Source organism: Orbicella faveolata, unplaced genomic scaffold (genome assembly GCF_042242905.1).
Source record: "Orbicella faveolata isolate gen_17 unplaced genomic scaffold, um_ofav_v1 contig_36, whole genome shotgun sequence".
Lineage (NCBI taxonomy): Eukaryota > Metazoa > Cnidaria > Anthozoa > Scleractinia > Merulinidae > Orbicella > Orbicella faveolata.
Window position 1 is genome coordinate 16,150,001 of NW_028301565.1, and position 12,449 is coordinate 16,162,449.

General features: G+C 39.7%; 1 pseudogene; it reads right to left on the reverse strand.

Moving 5' to 3' along the window:
- Positions 1-4,992: 4,992 nt before the first annotated feature.
- LOC149102426 (uncharacterized) lies at positions 4,993-11,363 on the reverse strand (annotated as a pseudogene).
- Between the last annotated feature and the right edge of the window lie 1,086 nt (positions 11,364-12,449).

Consider the following 12,449-nt stretch of genomic DNA (forward strand, 5'->3'; position numbering starts at 1 on the left):
CAAACATGGCACCAGTTACTAAGTTTCACAAGCTTCAAGGCATTTGTCGGTACGGCAATAACCTCTCTTACCTATGAAACGTTTTGAATCTTCGGTGCAGGAGTGGGTGTCATGCAGTTCATCTACGGAACCGTCCAGTGGAGAATGAAGCAGGGGCTGTCAAGAACACACTCGTAATTCGATAAGTTCTACACTTCTGACTTTGATCCAATTTATAGCACTCATTGCACATTGCACACTTCACTAAGCAGCACTACCACGGCGACAAAAAAGACGTCAAAGAGTGGTGTAACTATAATTGTCGGGACGGTTCAGTGATAACTGTCATAATTGTTCTTGATCGTCCACTGCAAATCGATTGCAGGTATATTTTAGTCTTCAGCTACCGCGGAACATTCATTTTACTGGTTATAGTGTAGTTAAAACACTGTAAAGAAATCTCTTAATTTGACAGGAATTTCAGTCACAGGGATCAAATTTGCTATCAGAGAAACTTTGACACTGCGACCAGTTATGCATGTATAATCAAAGAAAAATAAAGTGGATTTTAATTATCCAAGAAAGTAAATTGCTTGCAGAACCCCTTGCGGTGAAGCTTTCAATTTTACTTGCAGGTAATTACAGAGATTGCTACTATAGTAGATCGTCCTCTCCTGTTCACCATTATATGAAACACAAGCCTGTTCCCCAAATATCTCCCATGTACGACTAAATAGCACATGTTCTCATTTGTTGGACAGTTATAGCACGGTAAAGATAAATGTGCGTAAAGAAAGATCTGGTTCTTTCGGCTGAAAGGAACAATAATTCTACCAGACAATGGAAAATAGACAATAGCTCCTCAGAAATAGATGTCGTTCGTAAGAAAACGATGTCTGACACAAAAGAGAGGAAATAGCACTCAAACATGCAATACATGCCAAGTTCATAATTATGAGCCAGGTCTGATACCGCCCAAAAACGTGATGAACAAATGAAGAGATGGTAGAAAAATCTAGGTTAGCACCGTTTGAGCCTCTCTATCTGGACTTCGATTGTCTTGAATTTCCCGCTATTTCAAATTCGACCCATTCCCACTTAGACAAACTTTCTCAGTCACTTTATAATAACTTCCTAGGATTTCTCGAGCCCCGGACATCTCGAACGTGGCTTTTGTTTCCCTTGACAGTTCGATATAGTAGGGTAAAATTGTAGTGCGTTAACGTTCGAGGTAACTGTGTGATTTCTAATTAACCCCCTTGTTATCTACGTCATCAACGCCGTTAAAAATAGACAATGATAATTTGACGAGCAGCTGACCTTTGTTCTAAATTCACGCTAAGTGATGTCAACGCACGTCAAGTCTGCCATTAATGTAGAGCAAGCAAGGTATACATTTTCGCGTTGGGAAGATTGAAGTCAGTTTTGGGATAGCCCATGCGTCTGTCCTGTTATTCATCCTCATATTGATCAAGACATTGTCAAAGACGCGTGGCGTGATTTGTGGCGATGGGGCTAGAAGTCTACGTGCGTTGCCGCGCGGCTTTACTTAGCTACGCGACCATGCCGTTACTACGTAGCTACGCGGTTTCGTGACCACAGCTGGACATAATCCAAAGGCTTAAACAGCTTTTAGTGTTTTCTTGCCTTATTATCATTCAAGGAATACTTAATGCAAACAGTCAAATGGTAACCTCGGTTGTTTTATTTAGCCAATAATTGCTGATCAATACAAAAACTAACCGTTACAATGTGTTGTTTACGCCCCTTATTTACCTAGAGGCACTAGCTACATGATTTAAATGTTCCTAAAATAATTCTATTGCAGTAAGTGCGCTTGTGTTGTAGCTTGTAAGTAAGTGATTGAGCGTCCCTACCTTCCTATAAAAACAGAAATGAAACAGCAAGCGTCGAAGAAACATACTTAGACTCTATCTCTGCTTCTCCAACGTACTTCAGGTGACTCAAATTACAGCTGGTGTAACATGCATCCAAGTTGACCAAGAATATATTTAATAATCTGATTCGGCGAGCAAGCAGAATTTCGATAAAAACGTTTTGTACCTTTAAAACAAGAAAAATGAGCTTACCCAAGTATCGTCTTAAGACATCAATCCTCGATAACTCAGTCGATAAGGATGGTCGTGGTTCACGTGGCCTTTCAAACCAATCCGAATTCGAACTCGAAAGCGAAGTGATTTTGAATTCAAGATCAGAAATCACATCCTATTATTGCAGTATTCGTTGAAAAATGCAACATTTACCTTTGTAATTATAAGACCTATATATGAGAAAATTTTCAAATTAATGAATGTGAAAACAACACGGGTAAGTCGCGGGTAAATGTGCCAGTTACGAAAACTGTTCATACACAGTGAAGGCGAACCAGACATCTAAAGCACGTAGCTCGTTTCGAAACCCATAACAGGCAGCAGTTATTTACGAAAAGTTGGCGTGAAGATTTACTCTGAATTCAAATTCTCATCTTCAGTCTACAACTTCAGCAAGACAGCGGCCAAATGTCAGTATGTTAACCGGTTCTACGAGAAAGTTTTAACCTTGAAAATAAAACGTGTAATTTGGCTGATCTTATCAAATAAGGTGTCTTAACAGTCGCCATCAAACACCAGCACACAAGAGTTTAGTCAAGATGGGCGTGGTTGAATAAGTGGGAACTTTCTTTTCCACCCATCGTTTAAAATATGACAAAATCGAAAGGGGACAGTACACCAGGTTTACGGTCTGAAGGAGGAATCGGGTTACTTCTATTCAAACTATCTGCTCCCTTACTGTTTTAATAGTCGTAACACTGTGAGACCCACGAGACACATTGAAATCACATAAAAATGTGAAAATGACACGTCAAGTGACCGTAACACTGTAACACTTCGACCAGTTGTGCATATATATCACGGAAAATCGAGCGGATTTTAATCATAAAAATAACTCCAAGAACGTAAATTGCTGCATAGCCCCAGGCGGTGAAGCTTTTCATTTTACTTGTTGGTAAATAAATTAGAGAGGTCGGCTACTATAGTGAATAGTCCTGTTCTGTTCATCATTATATGAAACCCAAGTCTGTTTCCCGAATATCTGCCATGTACGATTCAGTAGCAAATGTACTGATTTGTTGGACAGTTATTACACGGTACGACCGCTTGCGCCAAGACAACTACGCATAAAGAAAGGTCTGCGTCTTTCGACTGAAAGGAACAAGCATTCAAAGAGACAATGGAAAATAGACAATAGCTGCTCAAAAAATAGATTCGTTCGTAAGAAAACGATATTTGACGTGACACAAAAGAATGGAAGTGGTACTCAAGCATTAAATATATGCCAAGTACATAATTATGAGCTAGGTCTGATACCCTCAAAAAACGTGATAATCTCTGGATTAAATGAAGCTATGTCTGATACCGCCCCAAAACGTGATGGTTCAATGAAGGTTTCTGATATCGCCCCAAAACGTGATGACTAAATATAGCCGTAAGGTTTCTGATATCGCCCCAAAACGTGATGACTAAATATAGCCGTACTCTGGCCCGCCCAAACACGTAATGATTTTAAAATGAAGCCAAAACACTGATGATCAAATGAAGAGATGACAGAAAAATATAGGTTAGTACAGTGGAGCCTCTCTATCTCGAGGTCGGCTATCTCAAACTCTACCCTACCCTGTGAGACAGAAATTCCCTTCTCTTTCTTCTGGGTGAGAGACGGGAGGGAACTTCTGCTCGCAACCGCTCGATTTCTTATCGTGCATGTGCGAAGTCACAATGTCGCATGTGTCGTGCTTTGTCGTGCGAAACGTTTAACGCAATCAAATTTTCAGTTATCTGCGGGTCAGTTGAGGCGAATTACTTGAATGCAGACTATTCCACCGTTTATTTAATATAGAAACTACAGAAATTTCGTACAGTTCTACGAAGTAGCGAGCGATAAAGAAACAGACGGATAAAACCAAAATTGGCTTCATTCAAGTCCACGCTGTCAAGTCAAGTCAAGTCAAGTCCAGCGTGTGCTTCGCGAACTGCAAGCTACCTGCAGATATTTAAACAAACTGTTTTCGAAAAATTAAAATCAATCTATCAACCCTCACATTATATTCCTTCGACAACAATTAGCTTGTTGAGGTGAATTAACATCAAAATTAAACTTAGAATTAAAATTAAAATCTATCAACCCTCACATGCATTATGTTCCTTTGACAATAACTAGCTTCTTGAGGTGAATTAATGTACTACAATAGATTCTGGAACTGTGCAAACAGCAACAGATCAAAGATTGAAACACTGAGATGGAACAAACTAGTACTAAAAAGAATGAAACAAAAAGCGACAATGAAGTTTAAATCCTTTAACGAGTTAGCTCCAGTGTACTTGCAGGACCTATTCAACGAACAGAGCACAGACTATGATTTCCGTGACTCTTTCGGTAAATTGACATTGCCAAGGCCGCGTAGCAATTATTTGAGACGTAGTTTCAGTTACAGTGGTGCTTTATTGTGGAATTCATTGCCTAGAAACATTAGAAAGATTAAATCGATTGCCAAGTTCAAGACGCAAATCAATCGTGTATTTGAGTCATCGGATTCTCATTCGACAATCTTGTAAAACAGTATATGATAGTTTTTAATTAATGTAATATTTGTACTTAGATTGTTATAATATTGTACTTACTGAAGATTTTAAGCGAGTTTTTAAATAAAATGATTGATTGATTGATGGACGGACGGATGGACGGATGGACGGACGGACGGATGGACGGATGGACGGATCGATGGATGAATGGATCGATGGATGGATGGATTAATGAATGGATTGGTTATTCATCGGACAAAAGTTCTGAATTGCGTGACGAACCCATGTCGGTGCATGCAGTGTTGTCAATTATAATTTTTAGCCAATCACAAGGAAGCAGATATTGTCGGCAGTATTTTATTTCACAACACTGCCATTCATACTATAAGATATGAATGTAAGATAAGATGAGATCTATGCATTCATAAAAAATTATAAAATTTACGTTAATAACAGCTATATATCAAATAATTTTTCAAATGAAACCTAAAAGTCGCGATAAATACGTCAGCCACCGAAATTGTTCATCCACAATGAATGTGTCACATTTTGGTGTCCTGAGGATAAGAATGCATCAAAACCATGGTAGTATTTTGGCTGACATCCTGGGAAACGTTTAGTGTTGCTGTGTGATTGGATGAAGACTGCGGAGTAATCTCATCGGGTGGAGATTTACCTTCGTCTGCCTGAATTTCCGTGTTCTCCTTTACTGCTATAAAATCAAACAAGAAGCATAGAGGGCGTTATCAAATAAAAGTTCGGGGTTTTTTAATTAGGGTATATTTGTTAATTTGGTGACGGAATTTGACGCCTGTAGATATAAATTTAATATCAATTTCTACCCCTATCATTTCCAACACTAACTTCAAATAGAAGGAAGCTAAGCTGAGGATACAGAGAAAACTCTTTCCTATCTTCTATTTTTGTTGTTTTCCACTAAGCTTTCAGGCGCTATCTCATTTCCAAAAGCCCGTGAATAGGAAGTTCCGATCCTTTCTGATGGAACTTTTCACCCTTAACTATACAACCTTAAACTTGGGACAAAGAATCTACTTTGCTTGGGAGTCTATCTGATTATTTATTCCAGAATGGTGAGGTAAAAGGTAGGTTAAATGTGTATTCGGGTCTAGTGGCCCACCAGTCAGGCGCTCACCTCTAGTTTCCGTAGCATGTAGCAGCTACGAGTATTTCTAAACTCCTTTCTAGATGGGAAGCCAGTCCATCGCAGGGTTACTCCCAGCAACCAGTGCCCATATATGTACCTGGGCAAAGAGAGGTACTGTGAAAGTTAATTTTCTTGCCCAAAAGCTTAATACAACGACTCCGACCGGGCTTCGAACCCGGACCACTCGACTGAGAGCACAGCACAGTAAAATGAGGCTAACACGCCTCCCCCATACTAGAATATGGATTTATTTTTGTTCGCTACAAACGTAACTGACATTGCTATCACTATACCGATCAGTCGGAAACATTTCAATACAAATTGATTTCTTTTATGGACCACCATATATACATCGCCCACCTTTGGCTTTGCAGGTCAACACTGAAGGTTGTAAGGACAAAACCAGCAAGGATCCAACCAGAGTTAATATCCCAGGTGCCATTATAAAGACTTGTTGTACGTAATTACTAATCGCTTCATTTGAGTTCGAGCTACCAGAACAGAGGGAAAAATAGATAAGTGACCAAGCCTTGAGAAAGCCCGGTAAACAATCAATTACCAAGTTGCGTTGTTTGAGTTTTATCCTTTACATGGTCCTTGATTTATTTTTATTTTACTCATTTGATACACGAAAATAATAAACTAAATCCCAGGCGCAAAAATCTTTCCGATGACACACCCCTCCGAATGTAAGCCTATGGGCTTATATCAGATTAAATACAAATAAAAATAAAATTAAAATGTCTAGAGAAAGCTACATTAGCCTTAGCTGATTTTAATATGGGTCCCCTCTATACTGGTGGAGTTGAAAATTGGAGTGTTGGCTCTTGTGGGGAGGTGAGGGTGGAGAGGGGGGGGGGGGGACCGGAGAAGCCGGAGAAAAACCCTCGGAGCAGGGTGAGAACCAGCAACCAACCCGTGCCACATAGGTGGAAGACAAGCGCTCTCACCAATGCACCACCCCGCCCCCCTCAGTTCATCACTTCAGATTCATCACTCAAAGAAAGATAAAACTTATTCCGATTGTAGAGCTTGCTGTTGTATATATAAAGCTCGTTTTGTACTAAGAGCCGTTTGAGGAACGACATTAAACCTTGTGTTGTGCCCTATAATGCTATGGTTAGAGAGTTGTGTGGTATTCTTTTACTGTATACACCTAAAATGTTTGAAACACAACAACTCTTTAAGGTAGAGACTCAAAAAATTATGAAACACAAAATCCCTTCCTATAACAAACCTCTGTAATTCTTCCCCAACCTCTAGCAATACATTTTTGGTGTAAAATTTGGAAGTAAAGCAATACTTCCGAAACCTCTATCATTTTTGCGGTTAAAACGTAAGTAGATATCTTTATAACATTCTACATGAATATTTTCAGTTCATTTGAAAATTTTTCAGCTGACAGTTTCTGATCGTAATTACTATACATACCTTACACACTGTTTTATTATCCAATGTAACTTTTGTAATATAACGGTAGATTTTTAACATTCTTATTCAGTTATATGATTTTTCCTTCAAAGCAAAATATTTAGTAACTTTTATGGAAAGTTAAAAGTATTGAGCACCATAAATATTACGATTCGTCGTGGATGAACGGGTGAATGGATGGATGGACTCGGACAGACAGACTAACGGAATGACGGAGGGAGGGAGGGAGAGAGGGAGAGAGGGAGAGAGGGAGAGAGGGAGAGAGGGAGAGAGGGAGAGAGGGAGGGAGGGAGGGAGGGAGGGAGGGAGGGAAGGAAGGATTGATGGATGGGTCAGTGGGTAGATGTACCTACTCTTTTTCCGGATAAAAGCTTTGTATGCCGATCACAATACCACCGCTGGAGACTCTATTGATTACAACTATAATGGAAATCACCAAACCACTGGTATCCTGTAAAATAGACAGATCACAAAATCTCAAAATCTTCATTGATTCATTACGTAGTCACTGATGTCATTGACTAGCCATTGAGAAATGAAAACAACCTCTTCAAGGTGACATGCTCTATGCAAACTATATTTAACTAGGAATAATTAAAATCCCTGTGATACAAACTCTTGAACTAAACACAAGCAGCAGAGATGAACGTGACAAAGCAAAGCACTTTCTTACGAAAACGTGACATTCCGCATACTATGGAACATACATTTTAAATATTAACCTTATTTCCATAAAGCACAAACCTTATTATCTCCAATCAGTTCAGTGATAAAAGCCATTTCCATGACGAACATAACTGACATGCCAAATCCTATCAAGATGACTGGTGCATAGGTCGCTTGCCTGGTGGAAGGAGTTTGAAAATAACTCCAGACGACACCGCCTATTACAACGGAAGCTGCCAGTAGGTAACTCCACTGCAAGAGCAAATCAATGCAGAGTTGAAAGGAAAAACTCTTTACGTTGGAAACGAGGATTCTAATTCATAAATATGTTATGATTTTATTTCTCATTTGTTATGGAATATGTGTTATTCTACAGTTAAGATTATGTGGATGGTGTTACTGGCAAATGACACAGCCCGGCATTTGAACAGACTAATAATGTCTTAACATCTTCGATGACAATTAACACAGTCTGTTATTACATCACCTGGTCTCAGCCCACGCAGTTCGAGCCTTGTGATGTTCAAATGAAAAAGAAAATTTCATATTGTCCTCTTCGACACCCCTTCCCCATCACTCTCATTAAATTGGTGGAGAATGGATTAGGTAAAACACCATGGACTAACGGAAACTGATGAACTACCATTCCACCGGGCGTAGCAATACACCTATAGCCACGTCCAAAACCTAAATAGCGGCCAGTGCCTGAAACATCCGGACGCTGGATGTTTCAGACACACCGTCCTGGCTTGTGAGAGGAAGGCATTAGTTGTAATATATATTTACGTCTTGCCCTTACCTTGGTTCCAATCCTCTCGTTGAGTTTTCCGCAGAAAATGGTTGGAAAAGATGCGCTTATCATAAGAACCAATGGAAAATAGGCGATGGCTTCCTAAACGACAAAGGGCTCAATAAAACAAGTCGATGTTTTTCATCAACATGAAAACTATCACTAGCTTGATTTTAACGTACAGGAATATAAACGAAGGGGATATGGCCTGTTGAATCGGAAAGTCAAGAAAAAAATCGTTATTCCATATTCAATATATAATTATTTGAGTGTACTGGCAATGAGTTGTACTGCTTCTCCCCACCCCCCCCCCCGCCCCCCCCCCCCGCCCCCCCCCCCCCCCCACACACACACACACATCCCATGATTGCTTAGATTAATTTTACTGTTTCGAAACTGAAAGACTCTGCGCCAAAGTCGGCAAACACAGTACTCACAAAAGTCATATCTTTTTAATGCCTGTCCGTGCCCAATATGTTTGGAATTGCCAGAATGCACTCATTTACCATTTCGGATGTGATGTGATTCAATTGTTAGCATTCATGGGAGAAGGAAAAAAAGAGTGAAAATGGAAGAAAGGGAGTAGACAGAACAATATAATACAACCTGAAAAAAAAATATTCGGAAATTCACGTCAGAAAATGGATTGTTGTTGCTGGTAATTTGCTTCACACGAATGTGCTTCTAAATTGAGAAATTATGTACTTTCCAAACGATATGTAGGAAAATAAAATGGTAGAAACTAATATAATATTTACCTTTGCAAATTGTAGTCTTTCTGTAAGAAACATATCGAGGCAAATATGTGTAAACTGTGTTTCTTACAAGGCTTGCACATGTGAAGATCATCGCTACCTGAAAATAATATCAACATAGATATATTCTTAGATATTTTAGTCTCAAGTATCTCTATATATACTTGTTATGCAACGCTTTGGAGTGGTATACCCTGGAATATTAATATCCCATTAGTGACGTGTATTTTCTCGGTATACACAAGCCTTTAGGCGAGTGCGCATACCAAGAAAATACAAGTGAGTGAAAAGTAGGATATTCCATGGTATACTACGAGAGAGCGTTGCATAACTATTTTATAAGATGCCATAGGAGATACAGTGGCCAACACGCGTCATACGCTCGGTGCACGATGGGAAGGCTGGGTGTAATACCGTCGAATATACAATGGCTTTCCTGTATTCTGATTGGCTGTATCTTCCATGACATGGTATAAAAATTTTAATGAGTCTTAAGCGAGTCAAAATACAAACGACGAGTAAGTCCAGAGTGATGCTCAACACTAAAATGTTTAACAAGAGAGTTATCCAACAGTTTTTCATTCCGAGAACGGAACAAACCTTAACCTGTGCCTTGCATTTCGTGCGTGCTCAAAAGAACTTGGAGGACTACAACTTACTTGAAAAACTGGTTTCCTGCAGTGCAAATATCGTGAGAATCAATTTGTACTTGGCATAGCTAAGTTTTTAACGACATTGCTATTGTAATCAAGGCTCATAATTATCATACGGGACTTTCTCTCAAAGAGACCGCACTGAGGCCAACAAACGCTGGCGCGGCGCGCAAAAAAAAATGAATACCATTAGATAACCGGTGATTCAAACGACATTGTGAAACGATCGGATAGTTGCAGTCGGACGCTGATCTTTAATTATGTTATGCGCTATGTGAATGTCTAGATAGGCCTGCTAAATAATATTGTACTATTCAAGTAATTTGTATTTTTGCATCCTACTATTATTATGTTTCTCACAATAAAATTTACTTTGTTACCATTTTTACGAAGACAAGCACAAACCTGATACAAGTTTGGATCTCTCAACCAGTATTTGATTGTTTTAGGACGTCTTTTCTTAGCTGGATGAATTGTTAATGAACCAGCTTCCTGCTTATCTTCTGAAGCTGAAGGATTACAGCCATCCTCAACAGATTCAGTTACTTTATCTTCTTCCTGACTTCTGTCCTCAACAGTCGGTGGCTTCTCAACAGATGCTTCAAGTTCCAAATCTTTTCCCCCATCTCCGTTCGTTAATGGCTGGACAGGCAATTCCGACAAGCTGAAAGTGACAGATGTTTTTTGTCTTCGTTGGCCTGAAGTATCATCACTGGAGCATTCTTCCTCTATTTCTTCACTTCTTTCATGTTCAAAACCAAAGTTGGATAGACCCAGCTGTACATCACCTGTAATCGACACGATTCCAGTTTTTCGTTGGCTATATTTGGCTGAAATCGATGTCGGCTTGTCTTCTCGGTCGACCTCTAACTCTCTTTTAACTGAATCTACGGTATTGTTCTTTTCCCGGTAGTTCTCTCTTTGTATGTCGTGGACTCCTTCTTGTCTCCTGTAATTTTCGACAGTTGCATATACTTTATTTTCAGTGTCGACTGCAACGTGGTCTTCGATGTTGCCAGTTGACAAATCTTGTTGGCTGTGGTCTGATCTAGATAGGAGTCCATCAGTAACACGCGCTAACAAGCTCTTCTTACAACCACGGTCTAACTTCTGTAGTCCTAGAACCATTTGTTTTGTAGCATCCCCGTACTGATCATCCTGAGATGATTTCTCAGTCTCAGTTTGTGATGAACTTTGATCAATTTCGTCTCCTTCATCATAGAATAAGACTTCAACAAATTTCTGCACAGAGCTTCTTTTCCTTTGGCGATTTTCATGATCCACTGTGCTTTGATATCCTTCTTCCTCCTGGTCTGGGTTTTCATTCGACGAAGTCACAAACATGTCAGCAATCGAATGAACAAGACTGGATTTTCGTGAGTCTTATATCAAAAGAAAACTGTACAGTGTACATGTTTACCCAACCAAGCACTCGGTTTGCGAGTGAGAGACACAAGATATAAAAAGTTTGATTTTATGCAGAGATTGCTAAAAACTTGTTAACTGTGTGACTGAGACTGGATAAAGCATCTGTTTATGTGAAAGACAGGCTAAAAATTCTGTGACTGTTAGGGAGTTCAGAGATCATCAAGATCGACGTTGAGAGGAAACAATTTGAACGTTGCCGGTGTTGCTAACATATCGCACCCAAAAGGATGTCTTGTTTCTACATCTGCGAGTGGCAGATCCATAAACATGTGCACTTCAACAGCTTGCATAGCTGTAGTGTATTTTTTGTCGTTTGTATCAGTTTCTGGGTTACACGAGTACAACAACAACTTTGACATGAGTAGGGAACAAGACGAGCTTACCTCGCTAAATCAGTGGTCATCACTGGTCTTTTGTAGCATCTGCTATTTGGTTCAGTTAACGAAGAAATCTTCCATATAGACAGCAACCTTTCAATAAAAGACCATGCCTTTTCCTGGACACGGAACTGTAGCCATCTTGAATACATTTTCGTCCCCATAGCCCTTTTCGCTTCTCTTAGCCGGCGGGGCCTTGGCACGACAATCGATTAAGGCTAAGAGAAGAAGCGGCTGAGACGACGAGAATGAGGCATGTCTGGAGCTCGATCTAATCTTTACCCATAAGAAAGCGAATTTTAAGCATATCTTTCTTTGAACTTTCAGTTCAGGCGAACGAACGAGCATTTGGCTATCGGGCGAAACGACTGGTTACCTTCCTTCCGGTCAGAATTTTACCTCAGTGTAAAATTCCCTCTCTTAAAACGCATTGAGATCTGTAGGTCCGCTAGTCGATCTGTTTTAGTTAGAGATCAACTGGTAGCTTTGGCGAATCTGGACGTTATTTTTCAGTTACAAAACATGACTCTCAGGAATAAATTGACACCTTTATTATCTGATTTGATATATGCAACTTGAGCAAAATCTTTCTTTCCACACTTCATTTCTCCCCTGTTGTAAAGTT